The following is a 21,860-nucleotide window of genomic DNA, read 5'->3' as shown; positions in this document are numbered from 1 at the left end:
TTGGATATCCTGATTATAAATGTGGGTAGATTAAGATCCCAAGTTTTCTCTATATTCTAGATATTACTCAATTGTTAATAAAACAATTATTTACCACAACGAAATTACAATTAAATAAAAAAGTTTTGAAAGATTAATTAACGATGTCCTTTTTTTAACCTTCAAGTTTTTACTTTTTTTTTTTTTTTTTTTTTTTTTTTTGCCCAATCCTTCAGAATGCAAGAGCAAGAGAGCTAGCAAAAGAACGAAGTAGTTTGTGTACTGATCGTTTATTGCTTGTGAGATTGTTGAAATAATTGAAAGTTCAGTTGTCTGGATATTCTTTTGGGTGAGATAGTTCAGGACGTTGGCTAGTGTCTTGAGTGAGTGTTTTTCTTGATTCTGATTGTAGAAGGAGAGGGTATTTTGTATCCTTGCATTATTATCATATATAGATTTATCAAAATATCAGTATTATTTCATCTGGGCTTGGTGTGATTGCGAATAATGGAAGTGGTTTATTTGTAATTATTTTGGTTTTATTATTATAGGTTAGTTACCTAGAAGTGTTTGTATGTTTTTCCGTTTTTTTATTTATTTGTAGACCGTACTTCATCTTTAATTCTCTATTTTGAAAGGTGATATAGATAGAAGGACTTTTTGACTAAAACGAACAAGGATTCGAATTGGATTTCTACTAAAAAAAATTTATTAGACGACGATGACCTTCGTTGTATAAGGAATATGAATCGGGTTCGTCTGAAAATATATTGATGCTGATGATAATCACTCGGACCACATGAGAATTTGGGATTAGCTGCTCCATCGGATTGACGGGTGTTTACCGTTCCCTCACGCAACTCTGACCAGAGGCCGGTTTTATACATTCTAATCTAGTGTGCGGACGACGGTGTCAATGTATTACGTTGTATATATGCAGTGAATATCTACCCCATATGATAAGGAGCAAGTATCTGGATATATATATATATATATATATATATATATATATATATATATATGTATATATATATATATATATATATATATATATACATCATACATACATATACCAAAGGCACTTCCCCCAATTTTTGGGGGGTAGCCGACAACAACAAGAAACAAAACAAAAAAGGGGACCTCTACTCTCTACGTTCCTCCAGCCTAACCAGGGACTCAGCCGAGTTCAGCTGGTACTGCTAGGGTGCCACAGCCCAACCTCCCACATTTCCACCACAGATGAAGCTTCATACTGCTGAGTCCCCTACTGCTGCTACCTCCGCGGTCATCTAAGGCACCGGAGGAAGCAGCAGGGCCTACCGGAACTGCGTCACAATCGCTCGCCATTCATTCCTATTTCTAGCACGCTCTCTTGCCTCTCTCACATCTATCCTCCTATCACCCAGAGCTTTCTTCACACCATCCATCCACCCAAACCTTGGCCTTCCTCTTGTACTTCTCCCATCAACTCTTGCATTCATCACCTTCTTTAGCAGACAGCCATTTTCCATTCTCTCAACATGGCCAAACCACCTCAACACATTCATATCCACTCTAGCCGCTAACTCATTTCTTACACCCGTTCTCACCCTCACCACTTCGTTCCTAACCCTATCTACTCGAGATACACCAGCCATACTCCTTAGACACTTCATCTCAAACACATTCAATTTCTGTCTCTCCGTCACTTTCATTCCCCACAACTCCGATCCATACATCACAGTTGGTACAATCACTTTCTCATATAGAACTCTCTTTACATTCATGCCCTACCCTCTATTTTTTACTACTCCCTTAACTGCCCCCAACACTTTGCAACCTTCATTCACTCTCTGACGTACATCTGCTTCCACTCCACCATTTGCTGCAACAACAGACCCCAAGTACTTAAACTGATCCACCTCCTCAAGTAACTCTCCATTCAACATGACATTCAACCTTGCACCACCTTCCCTTCTCGTACATCTCATAACCTTACTCTTACCCACATTAACTCTCAACTTCCTTCTCTCACACACCCTTCCAAATTCTGTCACTAGTCGGTATTTATATATATATACTGTATATATATATATATATATATATATATATATATCTATATAAAAGTATGGTATCTATATATATACGTATATATGTATATATATATATATATATATATATATATGTTCGGTATTTATATATATATATATATATATATATATATGTATGTGTGTACATATATATATATATATATATATATATATATTTATATATATATATATATATGTGTGTGTGTGTACTGTATATTTGTGTATATATATATATATATATATATATATATATATATATATATATATATATATGTATGTATGTATGTATGTATGTATGTATACATATAAATAAAGAGAGAGAGAGAGAGAGAGAGAGAGAGAGAGAGAGAGATGTGTATATATATATATATATATATATATATATATATATATATATATATATATATAAATTCTTTATCGTTACCCTCAGGGAGGAGAGGGAGTAGTTATACGTAGGGAAAGAGGTACCCCGAGAGGTGCTCTGAAACTACGCTCTCCCAATATTGCCTAACAAGCGGGTTATAAGTTTGGTGAGGGTGAGGGGTTGGGTAGGGTTGAATCTGTGTGTGTAATTGTTTTCTCTTTTGATTGATTCAAGTCTAACTGTTATTCTAATCGGCCCAATATCTTTGTAAATATTTTGTATATTATTGAAAGTAAACATTTTGTGTATTATTATGATTTAAAGTTTCCCCAGCTGTGTGTATAGAGCATTTTTGGAGACATTTTGTGTAGAATTCAAAGTCTTACTATTATGTAATCTCCATCTGATATTAAATCAGTTGTTAGGCGATGTTCTTCTTCTGCTTTGCCTCTTTTCATGCCTTTTAATGCTTTCTTTACTTCTTCTACTGCTAATTTATTACCGCGATCAGTTGTTTCAATGCATCTATTGGCAAATTTATTTCACATATTATTGTATAGCTTTGTATAGAAGTCCTCTGCAATTGTTATCACTCCATCTCATTTGTTGATTATATTTTTATTTTCATTATTTAGAGCATGTAGGTGCTGGCACCCAGTTATGAGTCAGATAACAAAATAGAGGAAAAAACATGTATTTATTACAAGTATAAATATATAATAAGATTATAAAAACTCATTTCTAACCATAGAAATGTATACGTAATATTCAATTTTATCAATGATAATATGTTGAAAAAATTGTCATAGAAAAATTTAAAGTATTGAATGAACAGTAGCCTTTAGGGAGTATGATTTATCGCCACCATATTATGATTTCACGAGATGTTTTACTTGTATTTTTATGAGTGTGGTGGTGGTGGTGGTGGGGGGGGGGGAGAGTTGTCTCCTATTTTTTGAGCCTAAAGGATCTTCGTCCGTCAAAAGAATTCTTCTTTACAAAGAGCATCAATAAGCTTTCACATGATTAGGTGCTTATTTGTAAGTGATGTACATAATGTCTTCATTTAATAAAATGTAAATCGAAAAAAGATGTTACAGACCTTTGCCCTAATTACGGTGTACATGTAGTTTGTCCATCCGCTCATTTTTTGAAACAAAGGTAACAAGTAAAGGTTAAAGGTAACCACAGCAGATACAGGGTTACCTGGGAGGCCAAAAATCAACTTCTTCTGGCCATTGTAGGTACAAATAGCAGAAGTATTGAAACCCTTTCAAAGCATTGTTTATCCGAGGTAGTTCCTGAATTACTTTCATTTATGCATCCCCCCTACCCCCCCCCCCCAAAAAAAAATGGATATAAGGTTCTCCTCGACTGTCCCATCTTTTTCTCTTTAGCTCAATGTAAGTCAGGTCAAAATAGGATATAAATCTATTTTAACTAATTCGTCCTCACAGAGATCTTCCCATGTAATGATAACATCATATGGTGGTAAAAAATGGAAGTTCGTTGAGAATGTTTATTCTAGTGACGAAAAGAGCCATCAGTGTATTTATTTTCTTATAAACTTATTGAAATAATGAAGTAAACAGCCTGCAATGTTGCTTCCATTAAAGTTATGGTTAGAGCTGCTACGAATTCGAAGTCAATGAAAACTTGAAGAGTTTTTTATTTTTTATTGAATTTTTTAGCTAAAGAAAATATTTTTTATACTTACCTTACCTTCTACCATTTATGAAATCAAGAATGATGAAAAGTTGATGACATACAAATTTACATGGTAGTGATCTGAGTATCACCCATTCCTAAAACAGGGGATATTTACAGTTGCTGAAGACCTTCGTTGGAGGCAAAGATTAAAATCCTGTATTCATCATTGTTGCTTGTGTCACATTACTGGAATAAAAAGAAGGCCTTCTAATTATTAAAAACTATCAAGTACTTCAAATCCTGTTCGATGAAGAGATAATGGAGGAATCCCAAAATCCTTATTGCTCCAGTTTGTAATGCTTCTGGAAACAGTTTGCAACCGGGATAATTTATATTATACATTCTAACTAATATTATTTGTAGTTCGCAAATTAGTGCCAGAGTACTTGTTTGAACTCCATCATGCAACTATTTTTCTTAATTCGGAAACTGCTTCCACTACATTCGACGTTTGTTCATGACTATGGCTATTAATTGTTGAAATCACTGTAGGTTCACCGGTTTTATTCTCTGTATGAACACGTACACGACTTTTGTTACGAATCTCGCAACGCCATAATAGCTTTGTCTTATCCGAACTAAACTTATGAAAGTTATAAACATTTAATCAATTTATCTTTGTTTTTCTTACTTTTAACCTCTTGCAGTCATACTGGGGGTTCTTAAAAAGGTAACGTATGTTAAGTGAGCGTAAGACGAATTACACATTTTATGAAAGGCTTCTAGTTAGCAGGTAACAAGAGAAAGCAAAATAAATCTTTCTCAAATGTCAAATACTATTAATCACCGGGCCCCCGGATGTCTCACGTTCTGATATGCCTTTCCAAATGCTTTAATGACAACAAAACCCAACTGCTAAAATCATCCATTAACATCACGTACATTTCAATAATTGTCCAGGACTGAATTTTCTGAGACCGAATTTTCATAGCACCCTGTAGATATTTTTTTTTTATAGAGTTTTCTCTTATAAACATGAACTTTGGGTCTGAACTGCAAACCCCTTTTTTTTTTTTGTGTGTGTGGGGGGTGGGATTAGATACTCTTAGGTCTGGGACTCTAGTGACCTGGTTGATGAAAGATATAGGGGAAGGTAATCTTGTATACTTTTATTTTCAAAACAAATATGCAATTAGTTACAAGAAAAAATATCAGAATGAGATCTAATCGTTATTGGAAGTGCGGAAAATAAATTATATTTTTCCTTTTCCTATTTTGTATAATTCGAGAAGAACAGTAACTGACATAATGGTTGAATATGGTATTGGTATGGGAACTGTGAAAATAACATACTCTCTCTCTCTCTCTCTCTCTCTCTCTCTCTCTCTCTCTCTCTCTCTCTCTCTCTCTCTCTCTCTCTCTCTCTCTCTCCTCTTTGAAAACATAACATTTTTGGGAGATGTCAAAGTTGTAATTATGCTGCCTCTTTTGTTTGCTCAGCAGCTGTAGGGCAAACGGAACAACGGGTAAAAAGGGGAGAGCTGAGAGGGGAATAGACATGTAGGCTGTATTCAGGGGGAAAGGCTGATGCTGAGGGGGAACTTGGGAACAACAGAGAAATTGAAAGGTTAAAGATGAGAGGGATTTACATTATTCCACCTTAATGCTATTAGTTTTATAAGCTCGTATTTATAACCGACGTCATGGCTGTGCCCCTCAGCAGAAATTTATTGTCATCCACATCATCTCTTAGAAAAGAAAATGTTAGAAATAACAAAATATCATTCCAGATTATTCATAGCTTTTGCCAAGACACGAGAATGATCTCATCATTGTATGCGGAACACACTGACTTACATGAATATATTAGAAAGTTCCACTTGGATAATACTTCGGCCGTGGCAGTGGAAACTGTAGATGCCTTGAGGAAATTCTTGATTAGGAGAGAAAAGGCAACGGCCTCTCAAGTAGCAGCGCTATTGTCGGCTGAGGTCAGAACGACCAATGAAAATAGGCAATAAAAAGTATATCGGGAAATAAATAACCGATAAGGTTGGGTCAGTTTTCTTTTGTGAAAATGGAAGTGCGTTTATTAAACTATGTAAGTTCTTAGTAATATACAAATAGTATAGAACACAACCATCAGGACATTGAGATTCTATCTCGTATTATGTACTTCTGTTTTGGTTTCTTATGGCAAACATGCATTTGTTTGGTTTTGTAGACGTCCACATTACGTATTCGTACGTTATTTTCTTTCAAAATGATGTCCATGTATTAAATATATATATATATATATATATATATATATATATATATGTGTGTGTGTGTGTGTGTGTGTGTGTGTGTGTGTGTGTACGTGTGTGTGTTTGTGTGTTTGTATAGATAAAATAGTCAGTTTTGATTGAATAATTCGAGTGTAGCTTTAGAAAAACGTTCCCTGCCAGTATAAAATTATATTTCTTTGCGTCAGTTGAGGCCCTTTGTGTCAACAGGCGTAGGAGATGATGATGATTAAAGTCACGATTTTTAGTATCCTTAATTATTTTAGATTTAAAGCCCTGAAAGTGTTATATATAAATTGTTTTCTGTTTCATGTAGAAATATACGGGAATTATGTCTTGTTTTTTTCGGAGCTAAACTGTCTAGGAACACCAGTGATATGTTAAGGCGCACATTTACTGTGTTTCTGATCTCTATTTACTTTCTGTTTCCCTTAAATTCGGACATGATTTCATAGAGCCATTTGATAACTAATCGGTTGCTTCACACACAAATACATGTTAAACTAACGATGTTTTCATTTATCATAAAGATTTAAAGCGAGGTGCTTGAGAGATAGAATATATATTTGATTATTGATTTTGTCTTTCACATTTTCTGGTTCCTCCATTTTGCATATCCGTAGTGGTTTCTTACTGCTATGTCAGCTGATTTGGCTTAGATAGGATCTTCGATTACGCCAAGTAGACCATTCTATGTGAGGAAAGAGGAACCTTTTATAAACGACACGAACACGTAAGGTTTTTGACCATATAAATCTTATATTTTATCTTCATTTTAATAAAAATGAAAAAATAAGAATTTGAAATGTTGGACTTCTTTTGCTTATATAGGACTTAGATCTCTGATGCTATAACTCAGTATCTTTCTTTGTAAATATACTAAAAAATTATAGTTATAATGAAAATATCAGACTTCCTAAAACAAAACTTATTCATTTCAACAGCAGTAAAGTAAGCGTTTAAGAAATACTTGTAGATATATTTTCTTTAAGTCATACTAGTTGTTTATCGATTTGAACCAGAAGAAAATTAAATTCCTTTTTAAAGGCAAAATGAGTTTAAAATCAAGAACTACTAGTAAAGATTTGCATTAGCATAAAAACAGAGTTAAAATCAATTGATAAGTTGAAGATGAAAGAAAAAATATTCTGTTTGAATGACCTGATCACGAAAACTTCCAACGAAAAGATCGATCAACGTAAGATTGAATCTTGAGAAACAAGATAAAGAGAGAAAGGAGGGAGATTGAGTACTCTCGTATTTGTCGAGAGATAGATAGACTGATAAGGAGAGAGAGAGAGAGAGAGAGAGAGAGAGAGAGAGAGAGAGAGAGAGAGAGAGAGAGAGAGAGAGAGATCTTTGCGTAGTGAGAAACCTATAAATTGAAGGTTATAGTTCATAGCTCTGTATTTTATAGCTGTCATTAATCTGCTCTCGCAATATATATATATATATACATATATATATATATATATAAATATATATATATATATATATATATATATATATATATATATATACACACACATATATATATATATATATATATATATATATATATATGTATATGTACATATATACTGTATATGTCTATATATATATGTATATATATATATATATATATATATATATATATATATATATATATATATATATATATATATATATACATATCTATGGGTGTGGGCGTACGTGCGTGCGTGTGTGTTTGTGCGTATGTGTGTGTTGAATTTAGGAAAACTGTATAGGCGAGCTCCCAATTATAAGATATGTGCAATACTCGACGTACAGTATTTCATTGTTTAATCTAAATGGATATGATATTTAAACAGACAATTGTTACTAAAAACTGCGGTGATAGATCCCCGTTTCCTATAAACAGACATCTGTGCCGGTGCTTTTGTGACCGTTTATGTCAACTATCATGACATGTGATTTTTTACGCAGTAATGTCTTTGGACTTTATTTCCGTTGACCATTATTTACGACCGCTTTCCTAATGGTGTTGGTGTGGCTGAAAACAGATTTTTGGACACAAATATCTGATTTTTCTTTCTAATTCTGTCCAGAAATGTGATACCAATTTTATCGTTGAATTTTTGGTGTACAATAGATTTGATTTGCTTTTTATAAAGCATTTCATATCGCTTAGAGATGACGGCTATTGATAGTTTAACTCAAATTCTTTGTCAATATAGTCTTAGAGCTAATCCTTACCACTGGGGAAGATAACTGACAAATTAAAACTATCATAGTGAGATATCACGGTAACTGAAAACTTAAAATATGAAAAATCCAAACAGGGTTTCTTAAGACAGTTAAGTCCTATGTGCTACCTCTTGTAAACAGGACATCTATCAAAGAAATTTTGTTTTCTGGTCTAAATGCTACTTTGAATTTGACACCTGGTACTAAGTTATTTACTTTAAAATCACCACAGCTATCATGCTACATCTAAACTCCAGTTTATCAAAAGTTTCTTCGAATCAAAATTTATGGTTAGATAGAGCTATAAAATTTCGTCGTTTTATGAAATAATATTTGGAACTTCTGAATAAGGAACTCCTTTTTTTTTATAAAAAAAAAAAAAACATTGGCATATCTATGGCGGCACTTTTTTGAAAAAAGGTTCTCTAATATCAAGTAAATGGCAAACTACACATCGTATTTATAAAAAATACAAGTTGACATTAATTTATTTAATTCAATTGTGTTTTCAGGCAAATTGTATAAAGTCAGTAAAGCGCGTGATATTGTTTTTGTCTTTGATATTACAAGTATTTTGTTCAGTTCGGGATAGTTGTAATAGGATAAAGAGGGTAGGATTAAGTGGGAGAGAGAATAGAAAAGACATAAATTGTTCTTAAAATAAAGTGTAGCAAGAGGTAAAATGTTTTGGGAAAGATCCAATAACTTATGTTTATTTAACGACCAGGGTGTTCTATGACAGGTATAACCGTCGATTTTAATCGGGTTAGTTTTTGTTAAAGAAATAAATTCTTCCATTCTTGAAAATTCTCTCTCTCTCTCTCTCTCTCTCTCTCTCTCTCTCTCTCTCTCTCTCTCTCTCTCTCTCTCTCTCTCTCTTGTATATATATATATATATATATATATATATATATATGTATATATATATATATATATATATATATATATATATATATATATATATATATATATATGTATGAGTATATATATACACATATATATGTGCATATATATACATATATATATATATATATATATATATATATATATATATATATGTATGTATGTATGTATATATATAAACACACACACACACACATATATATATATATGTTTATATATATATATATATATATATATATATATATATATATGTATATATATATACGTATGTGTATATATATACATATGTGTATATATATATATATATATATATATATATATATATATATATATATATATATATATATTATATACGTATATGTGTATATATATACATATATATATACATATATATATGTATATATATAAACACACACACACGTATATATGTGTGTATATATACACACACGCAGACACACATACATATACATATACGCACACGGAAAAAATTCAAGCTGAAATATCTGACAACGTAAAAATCAGTGAGCGATGGATTGAGACCTTTGCTTGGAAAGAATACTTGGTTGATTGTGAATACGCTTTTTGACGCCTGGAAGCAAGAGGGAATTTCACGTTGCTGTTCGTACTCCAAACTATTTACGATTTTTTTATATAACCTATACTATGTTTAAAAACGTTTATTTCTCGGTACGGTCTTATTTAAATGAAGATAATTGTTTTCGATAGAGAAGATCTCATCCTGATATGATGATGTTTTGCTGTGGAGAATCTCTCTCTCTCTCTCTCTCTCTCTCTCTCTCTCTCTCTCTCTCTCTCTCTCTCTCTCTCATGGTAGATTTGTAGCAAGGAGTACTGTAGCAGGATATACATTATATGTTAATATTATTTTGACGTATGGAAATGTAGTTGATTCGAATATTTCTTTCTTATTTTATGTGATGGATTGAATCATTAATCTTGATAGGGTAGCCAAGTCATAAATTTTGATCGAAGAAATCATTCCATTTCAACATTAATTCTGAGTCATTAATCAAGTGAAGAGATTGAGATGGCAATCATGTTTGCACATATTCAATAAAGCGTTTAGCTTCAATTTAAGACCTTTTACTTTTAACATAAGAAACAAAATTCATATAATCCTTCTATTATTGTAAGAATACTTATAAAGTGTGGTAATTTAATAAATAAATATTCTCTCTATAAATGTAAAAATCTTATTCCTCGCAACGTAAGGACTGGATCTTAATTCATTTTGAGATATCCATCATAATATAAATTAGTTTTGGTGTTGACGAACAGAGAACAAACATAGAATGAAAACAGATTGTGTTAGTCTCGAAAATGACTCTCAGGTACGCTATACTTTAAGATCTTTTTCCTCTGCCGAAATCTATTCAATTTTGGCGTAATTTAAATGGTTATGATTTACTTAGAATTTCCATCAATAGAGGCATCGTTATCTATTTACAAAGACAAACACGTCTCGTATGAGGATATTAGTATCATCCTATCAGACCCATGGCATCACGCTCTCTTAGTGATTCCTTCTTCGCCTTCATCCTCTTATGACTCTGTCAAGATATCCCTGGTGCAACTTGGTAATAATTGGACTCCCCGGCCTCAGAACTGGGCCACATGACCCAAATTATATAGATGAAATTAGATTTAATCTACCGATGTCTGAATTAATTAATTGTATAAAGATAAATTTCTATGTATCACTTATAGCCTTCTACATTATTTATATAAACACTTCATACTAATATTACAAACTACTCACCATTACTCATGAAAGAAAGACCATTTTATATTCCGTGAAAATGGTGATTGAATAAAACAATTATGAGCATTTGCCTCTGAGTCATGGCTCCAGTGATGCCTGATATTATCTATTTACCAGATTCGGCCAAGAAAAAAAAATATTTCAGATCAGCTTTGAATATGGTAGGAAGCAGAAGTGCATCTGATAATACAATCTCATTAAACTTTTGATAGTCGATTTAACTTCCTAGCGCTCCTCTCTTTTCTTTTTGGACTGCAGTAGAAGGAAACAATGAAAATTTGATAATAAAAAAAAACCTTTAAATTCAATTGTTTATTATTAAATCATTACTTCATATTCAACAATAGAGAACATTTACGCCTAAATATAAATTGGAAGAGATTTTATAAAGTGTATACAGTATAATAATAAATCACAGTTACTGGGGATTTGGCATCCAATATTAAACTTTTCTGATATTTGAGAATAATCCGAGTAATGATCACGTATTTCATCCATGGATAAATGATACCCACTCTATTATAATTCAAGTAGCTGTTCACATCTCAATTTAGGCTGTACAAAAACTGCTGGAAAAACAGTTATTATCTGTATTTATAGACAGAAAGTGAACAATACTAAAAAGTATATTTTTGAGCTGTAACAAAAGAAAAATAATTTGGTAAAGATGTCACTAAGGGTAACTTATGTACATATGTCTAAAGGCACACGCTTCTTCTGCCCTTATTTCAGAAATATAAAATGGCATTATCAAAGATAGTCAAATATGTCTAAAAGATCAATAGATATTTTTCGGAATATTTATCATCAATGCCAGGTTTTTTTTGTAACAAGTATCTGTCAATACTACTTTAGAATCCTAATATGGTGACGGTGGCCTTCTATTACTTCGATATTGATGTACATTGATTTTCATTTCATTCATCGCTGCCATTGGAAATCATATCTGGTTTCACATATATTTTCTAAATTTTTAGAAATCATATGCTAAAAAAAAATCATATCTTCCTTTTCTTCGAAGGTCTGCTGCAAATAGTAGTTGATTATCGATTTGTCGTAAAGTATTGTGGCATAAAAGTGTTTTTCAGCATCAAGCTTGTGTGACTGGAAAGATCCCACAGAGTGTGTTTCTGTGTTTTAGGGTCATTATCTTTACGTTGAATAGTGTTTTTGAATACAGTCGGTATAAAAATCTGTAACTGGCTGTATATTTGTATAAATGTCTGGCAAGAACAGACAAAATTATTTCAAATCAAATTTTCTCAGTGGAACTTATTAAAGTGTTTGATATTTTCGATGAAAGAGAATCGGGACCTAAGTTAACTCTAATTTTGTTATTAATGGTAATATTTATAGTGCTATTGTGGTGGTAGTTATGTGATGATGGACAATTACCCAAAAATTATTCAGGTTCGATGTCTTTCGAATTTAACTTTCGTTGGATTTGTGTGAAGAGTATGAAAATCATACGCTTTTGAAAACCTAATAGTGTAAGCAATAAAAAACAGCGTTTCCATTACTGTCGAATCCCTTATGGCCACCGCCACCATCTTGGATTTTACAAAGTGGCTAACCTGCAAAAGGTTTTTGTCGAGGGCTGAGCTACTAAATAACCAAGAGCTTTCATTTTGTCAGCTAAACTACCATTTTCAAAGATATGGAATCAAATATTCATAGTTGCAGGTGTATTGAGGAATTTTATTGCAGTTCTTCCAAATACTTATCCATTTTATAAGATAAATGGGTCATTAGGCCATACTAAGCACTAACCACAATGACATGTTTATCTACAGTAGTGGTCTGATTATTGTAGTAGGTATATACTGTGTGTTGAGCAGTTTACTGTACCTCACATGTAAGTTAGTGGTGAATGTATTTTTTTTTTTTTTTTTTTTTTTTTTGAAGGCTCTAATCATTCGTGACAAACTACAAGCTGCTAAAGAAGGTACCTGTCAAGGTCAAGAGTCTATCAACCGGAATCAAAATATGCTGTGTCAATCTGATATTGAAAAGGAAGAGATGGTGCAACAATCCCAGATAGACCCCTACCAGCCTGTGTTGGACATAGTAGAAGAGAGGGGCCAGTGTGCATGATGGCAACAATGCTGAGGTTTAAAGACGACTAAAAAGCTGTACAAAGAGTACATTCATAGTTTTTATGCAAATGTAACTAACAAAAACAAAGTTCAACGAGCAGGCTGTCAGGTAAATGCATTAGCTACTTAGACAGAAAAGAGGGAACACTGAAACGGACGAATCTATCTCATCAGCATCTGGCCCTTTTACACCATTTATGAGGTTCAGTGGATATCTACTGAATAGGATCAATGTTTCTTTTGTCAGAAAGATGATGATGGGCAACTTTATCAGGCGAGTAAAGTAAAAGCTAAGAAATCTCTTGAAGAAGCTGTTGCGCTACGGGATGTACATTCAGTTGATTGGTACCAAATTCCAACTGGACAAATCATATGCGTGGAAAGTGAGGAAGCAGCACCAATGGACACAAAACAGGCCGCAAATAACCCTTGCTCCGGCTTGCAAATCTGCTTGAACTGATTAACCTCATTAATATCCAAACACAGAACCAAGCATACCTACCTATGGAAGATATCAAAACCACATATGTCAGTCTGCTGGGCATAGAAGGCTTGGAAAACCACATACTTACATTCAATAAGTGGCTGAAAAAAAACATTCTTAGTGCTGAAGTCCTGTTTTAAAAAACTCCAAGGATGTCAGGTATTCTGTATTTCCCAGAGGTATGTGAGCAAAACATGGTTCATTCTCCAATAAAAAGTCATGGTGATGAAAAGGACATCGTGCAGGCTATCTACACGACAGTATAGCTGATGGTAAAAAGCATCACAAATTTTACCAAGGTTGATAAGAATGAAACACCTTGGATGTCACCAGTGACATCCATGACGTTCAAGTTGAACTGTATACCTTCTTCTGTTGGATCATGATAGTACCTGCTGACAGCATGGAAACTCAAAGGAGGACTAAAGTCGGTAACAGAGCAGCAATCACAGTGAATCAGATTATTATGTATGGATTCAAATCCAACCAAGAGGTCAATTATAAGCCAGGGAGAGAATCAGTAACATGAAGATTATATGGTCTACACCAGATCCCTAATACCCTTCGTGCATATGGACTCCCCTTTTCATTCAGATCAACCAAATAGTACTACGTTTTTAGGTAATTCTAACAGTTTTATAACAGAATTTCAGCAGAAAAGAGTAATACAGAATGGTTTTCCTAATCATATAATTCATTCAATGGGTCATTTAAAATTATAGCTTCGGGGAAACACGTTTATGCTGGCTGTTAACAAAAGTCTCATTCCATAGTTATCTACTTTTATTATATCTACTTTACTTTGTTATCTGATTAGTTTGTATAATTTATTTGTTTTTGTTTTTAGTTCAACACTTACCTCCCAATTTCTTTATTTATGGCTGAGCTGTCTTCCTTTATGGGACCCTTGCTCTTGTAGTATACAGGTTTTGTAATTAGTGCTACAGAAAAGCTTGTAGTAATAATCAATATAATTTTAGAATTGGCATTATCGTTCTACCTCATTCAGAAAATTTCATGTTATTTATATATGCTCAACTTAGCTTATATATGTAATATAACCGTATATTATATATATATATATATATATATATATATATGTGTGTGTGTGTGTGTGTGTGTGTGTGTTTGTGTGTGTGTGTGTGTTGGTCTGTCTGTCTGGATGTGTGTATGTATATATATATATATATATATATATATATATATATATATATATATATATATATATATATATATATACACACATATATATATATATATATATGTGTGTATATATATATATATATATGTGTGTGTGTGTATATATATATATATATATATATATATATATATATATATATATATATATATATATATATATGCGTGTGTGTGTGTGTATACATGTATGGTTATAAGTAAGTTTGCGTATGATATACATTAATGAGGGCTCTTTTCAATGGTAATGAAAATGGTAAAATTTTTGAAATAGACATACAGTATCTCCAGTCTTTATTGACACAATCTTCTATGACGCATACTGCATAACAGATTTGTGCCAGTTTGGTATCTTGTCTTTCACAAAAAACAAGACTAAATTCCTTGAAAAGTTTACCAAAGATTTGTTAAACTAAAGATGCTGGAATATGGTCTTGTCTGCTGGCTTAACGTTTGTATCAGCTAGGATGGCATATGAGAAAGATTTATTTATGCAAACTCTCACCGTTCTCGGAATGCTTAACTGTCATTTATATTCCCAGTGAGTGGAAATGTTGGAGGGACGTGTTATTCACCGGTAGATGAATCGCTTCCACGCAAGGAGGCCTTGTATTCCGAGTACGTTTCACGGCAAGAGAAAACAAGGAAACGGTAACTTTGACTTTAATAAGCGAAATTACCAGGTATTATGGGGGAAAAGAACATTAGTAGCTTAGATGGCATGATAATATTTCCTGATGTTGAAACGATTAACTATGAATTCAGTGTTTATGGTTATTTTGTTTGGTTTGTTTTTGGTAGCAAATAATATATTTCAAATTTTGTGAGTTTTTGAGTATTTTCTCGTGATCAATATTACTCTTTGAATTGGTTTTTTTTTATGTTGCGAGTGAAGAGTCTTGAATAAGTAACAATAAGTGACTCTTGACTTATAGGTTTTATTGACAATATTTGCAAAATTCAGCTTCACAAGAAAAGGTCTCAGACCATTAGGCTCGTTCCCGAGATCATTAAGAGCCCATTATGAATAGAATGTGATGAATTGTTTGTGGGGACTTGAGTTGGAGTTGGTTCACAGCCGCTGCAATATTGTATTTCCAGAGACTTATCATTTAAAGGCTATTATCATCTCCTTAAGTTAAGCTGCTCTTCACCATGAACTCTATTGTTTGATATCATGGAATCATTTTGTTTGTATTTTCCCTCCTGTTTTCTTGGTCTATTCGGTTCTCATTCATTACTTCGTTTCGATGAAAAAGTTAATACTATTACTACTTAATGTAAATTATAAATACGGACCCAAATCTCAACCTTTTACTCTTACAAAATAATTATTGTCTATTGTTGTCTATTGTAAACAAATCTATGTGATTCATAAGTAATGTGGGGATTATAGGAATTGAACTAAATGCAAAGTGTGTATTTTTGTGACAGATGACTAACTTCTACTCACTCCGGTATTTCAGCCACTACAAAACACCACCTTTGATTTTCTCTCCTGCTAAACATATCTATCGTGTATCAATGAATTTGGACCAAATGGGTTTGTGGTGTGGTCGGGGAGACTGTTCATCACTATTGTGGAACTTGAACTTTGATGAATAGGTTAAAAGTGGTTAGACAAGAATAAGGAATAAAGGAACCAGGAACGAACGTGAAGTAGAATGACATAAAGTTTTTGCGGATAGGGGCAGATGGGACACTGCATAGACCTTTGTAAAATGCCTGCAGTGCACTGTATGAGGTGTAATGTCATCACTAGATCTAACCCCCCCCCCCTAAGAAGCTCTTTGGTTTTCGTATTCCATATTAGACTATAAATTGGGCAATTTGCACTCAAATGATATAACTTTTCCTCATTTTTATTTGACTGAGTGTTCGGAAAAGAAATGTGTCTTATGAAAAAAAAAATATATATATATATATATATACCTAATTGTTTCAGTACTTTTTACTGTCAATTAGCAGCTGCGTGAATGTGCGCCAATGAGATGTCTATCACTCACTTCCGACCCAGCCATAGTCTTCCTCAATACATTGACACTATTAAGCTCTTTTAGGAGATAATGAGGCCTTCAATATAGTCAACACTATTGTGGCAGTCTATAAATTTGCTGTCAAGATTGGACTCAGCTCTTATTGGCAGACCACTTTTCAAGGCATAACAAACATTCTCTCTCTCTCTCTCTCTCTCTCTCTCTCTCTCTCTCTCTCTCTCTCTCTCTCTCTCTCGTCATTAAAAGTAATGCGGTAGGATTGCAGAGATCCTTGACTAAATAGAACCTGTGTTTTAGCTGAATACAAGTCTAATTTTAAATGTCCCTTCTTAATCGTCTTGAAGTGCTGAATTGAGTCTTGAAAATCTTGTATACGGATCTACATGAGTTCATAGCGGTTGATGACGCAACTATTCAGGAAAATCAATACTACATTAGTGTGGTATGAAATATTTATGTAATCGGAATTTTCAAAGATATATTACCGGAATGGATGTAATTTAAGCTTGGTAGTATTAACATTATGCATTTCAAATAGAAATTTTGTAGACCCCTTGAAACTATTAGTCCTTAGTTATAGCCTGGGTACTATATTTTAGTATGGCTTCAACATATATGTCCAGCAACATCAGTAACCTCTCGCTTCTAATGTGTATTTACAAAAAGAAATTCTGACATTACTTATTTTATAGAAATCTGCATTGTTTGCGTTGCATTAATAAAAATAATATCAGATGATTATATTATCATTTTTAACTTAAAGCTCATTTTTCAAAATAATATTGAAATATATTAAATAATCAAATAACAGTTTGTTATCATTCCAAAGCTAAAATACGTTTTGATCTTTTGTTCTACCATTTCAAAATATTAGAGTCTTTTATGAAGCAGCTTTCTGACCCTTTATCAAGATGGTTGGAAGTGGAGGCTTATTTTTCCTAGCAATGGTAATTATGATTTAAATATCCTCATGGTGATATCCTACGAGGCCATCTATAAACTCTTTTTAAACAGGAAGTTTAAGCAATTTTAGTTCATATTCCTGATTGATCTTTATGCTACTCGCTTTGCGAAACACGTAGGCCTAGGCCTACATCCACGTTCAGTGGACATGCAGAGGTATTGCTTCTTAAACAATAAATATTTCCAATTTTCTTTCAGGCAACAGTATTGATGCCTATACAGTAGTCACTTTTGATGAGAGAGGCGTAAAACTACTTGTGTTTCTGTTTATTAATAAAAATTTCGTACTGTTTTTAAATGTATTCCATGAAGTTCCTCTCTTTTTTTCTTTTCTCCACACATTGGGCTTTCATTTGTTGGAAAAATGGCTTTGAAGTTACCTGCCTTTAAGAATTATTATATAAAAACATTTCTCATTTTCAAAAATATAAAATTTAAATCAGCAAAATGTAATATAAAGTTGACCTTGATACAATGAAAGTCTTTACGAAACCATTTGGAATTACAGCTTCAACTCTGTGCCTTTAATTGTAACACTAGAAGTTTCAGACAATATTTAGATTTGTATATGAATTTAACCAAAAACTTCGCTCTACTCTCATTCACCTCATGCTTTTTGCACGTAAGGGTTTTGTCAGTAAGTTGTATTATGATAGATGGGCATAAAATATGTTAGGTAATTAATTGTTATTTAGGAAGATCTTTGAATTATAGGCTTTCATTGTTAACAAATGTTCATAATTCAGTCAGAAGGAAATGAGTGGACGATACGTAATAGATAAAAGAAGATTTGCTCTTTCCTTTATGTCTAATACAGAATGGATCGCAAACACTCCTCGCCATGAATAAACCAGGTGTAACTTCTGGGTTAGAAATGCGTCATCATTTCCGGTGACATGAAAATTAGATGGGTATTGCTTTATTGAACTGCATGGCTGTATTCAGTCAACGCCTCCACCACCTACCATTCCATAGTCACAGATTTTTTTTTTTTTTTTTTACTTTTTGTCGGAAAGAAAGCATATAGAAAAAGTGAAAGGTTATTGGTGCTAATATCTTTAAAGAGGGATAACCCTTAATTATTGAAGTTATTCAGTGTTTAACTCTGCAGTGGGCAAATATAAAAGTAATTAATACGAAATAACCCTCTTATAATATTAATTTTGAGGCTTTCCGAAGTCCTTTTTTCTCTCGATTTTTATTTTTTTTTTTTTTTTTTTCCGAAGTGCATTCCGGCGTTACAAAGTTGCACCAAAAATGTGGGCCACGTAGCCCGTACGTGCTTCCGTGGAAACATGCAATTGCTGTCTGTGCTTTAGTACCAGACACACTGTTAACCTTCACTTTTGACATATTTCGTCTACCATTGATAAAAAAAAAAAAAGTTTCAGATAATTTTCAGGCAGTAAAGGGTTAGTTTAATCAACAATATTATTTTTAAATATATATAATAAAAAGAAATAAATTAAAGAATAGAGAAGGAATCCGCTCTGCAGAAAGCATCAATCTAGTCATATTTCTGCTGTGCAATGCAAGATGTTTTAATAATGCTAACGATCCTCCAAAATGCATTTCAACGCAATGTATTTTTGTTATTAGTATTTTGGTGAAACTTCTTCATCGTTTCCATTGTGTTTTGTAAATAACCATTTCCTTATCAGAATTTATCATATACTACTAACTTGCTTTTTCAGAGTCTAATGATAGCCTACTGTACATGTCACTGATTGTACTTTATTCATATGATATTCACTTAGAGTTTATTTACGTAGTGTAATGCCATTGTTATTTAGCTTTCAATAACGGTAATTATGTATTTTTAATTTATGGCTAGAATAATTAAACTTAAACTTCTTGGCACATATTTCCACATCTATTTTAATCTTTTTATTTAAATTAACCGAATAATGCGGAGGATATTTGTCTATAATTAATTCTTTGGATATTCCTTTCAAATTATTAAATGTCTCTCTGAACTAAGAATTTCATTTGTTTAAGATTAAGACGCAAATTGGTAACTCCCTTGATTCAATATGCGCCTCCATTTCGCCAAGTTATATGAAGTTTTTGAGAAGATGTTATTTGATATTACAAAATATCTCTTTATAAGATTCCACAAACTTCAGTATTGTAATTGAAATTTTACCTAGAAATATGCGTTTATGCATTGTTTATATTTAAGTATAGGCAGTTACTTAAATTTAAAGTATAGGAGAGCCTTGGTTTAGATGTTTCTCTCTCTCTCTCTCTCTCTCTCTCTCTCTCTCTCTCTCTCTCTCTCTCTCTCTCTCTCTCTCTCTCTCTCTCTCTCTCTCTCTCTATGAAGGACAGCAAAATTAGATGACTGGATACGACCATGAAAGAAATATCATATTCGGAAAGATGTCGACATATTTGCGAAGAAGTGAATCGATCTACTTTTTCTCAGAACTTCACCTTATGGAGCATTTCCAATAGAGTTTTTTGCTTTGTAAACCATCTGTGTCCTTCGGATAGGTTAGGTGACGCCTATGACTATTGATAGGAAGTATCCATCACGTGTATTCTCCATATTATTAGATTTAAATAAAAGGCATAATAATGAAACTGAAGAAGGTGGAACTTTTCTGTGTAAAAAAATCTTTTAGTCAACTTTCCAATTAACGTATAGGGATGGGAAGGGAAAAAGGAAAGAAACGGGAGCTAATTTATGATAGATAAAGATATGGATGAATGAGGTAAAAGAAAAATCGGTAGCAGTCCATTCCATGGTTCAATGAAGTATATCAAAGAGGAATGGAATTATACAACACTATTGTTAATATTTCTTATTTCCTTTTTCCCTCACCTTCTTCTTCTCCTTCTTTATTGATTCTAGGGACTGTCCTCAAAGTACCTTTTTTCTTTTTACTTTTTTTTTTTTTTTTTTAGGTAAGTTATATCTTATACAGTAATATACTTTCACCCTATATTTCCAAATTGACGTTAGTAGTCATATATAGCATACACTACATCTCCAGTTGTTACATTCAATATCATCTTCTCTTTATAATTCTTATGTAGTTTTTTATTGCTTCATTATTCCACGAGATATGTTTTCTACTCCAAGCCGCTATGAACAGTTTCCTAATTACTAAAAAACTTAAGACATAATTCAACTTTCTAAGGGAAGGATGATGTACAACCTTAGGAAGTAAAATTGTTACAGCAATTATTATGTAAAAACCTTATATGTATGTATATATATATATATATATATATATAATTTATATATATATATATATATATATATAAATATACATATATATATATATATATATATATATATACAGTATATATATATATATATATATATATATATATATATATATATATATATATATATATATATATAATCTCGCAAGAGAGAAAGACAGACAGATATAGATACAGGCATACATACGTAATATATAAATAGATAAGTCCATTAATTTGATTCTGTAACATTTGAATTGATAAACAAAAAGAGTAAGCAAAGTTATTCGTTATTGAAAAGAGATTACAATAGAATATTGAGGGAGGGAGGGGATTGTAATAATAATAGAACTGGTTAATAAAAGTAATGGGAAATTTTGAGATGGTCAATGAACTGAGAGTCAAGAAATCTTATAAAAATCCAGAAGCAATGAGAATATAATGTTATAAACGGCAATTCATGAGAGCCAAAAATAAAAATGTGACTTTGAAACGCAATTGAAGTTTAGCTCAGGTGCAGTAATTTGATAAAGGAATTCCAATGTAGAAAAAGGAGGAAAAATAAGAAGCATATAATCATATGTAAGATTCATGGAATATGAGCCACAACGCAGACTCACACACACACACACACACATATATATATATATATACACACACACATATATATAT

Source organism: Palaemon carinicauda, chromosome 45, assembly GCF_036898095.1.
Source record: "Palaemon carinicauda isolate YSFRI2023 chromosome 45, ASM3689809v2, whole genome shotgun sequence".
Lineage (NCBI taxonomy): Eukaryota > Metazoa > Arthropoda > Malacostraca > Decapoda > Palaemonidae > Palaemon > Palaemon carinicauda.
The sequence above is the reverse complement of the archived record's forward strand: the minus strand, read 5'-3'. Positions refer to the sequence as shown.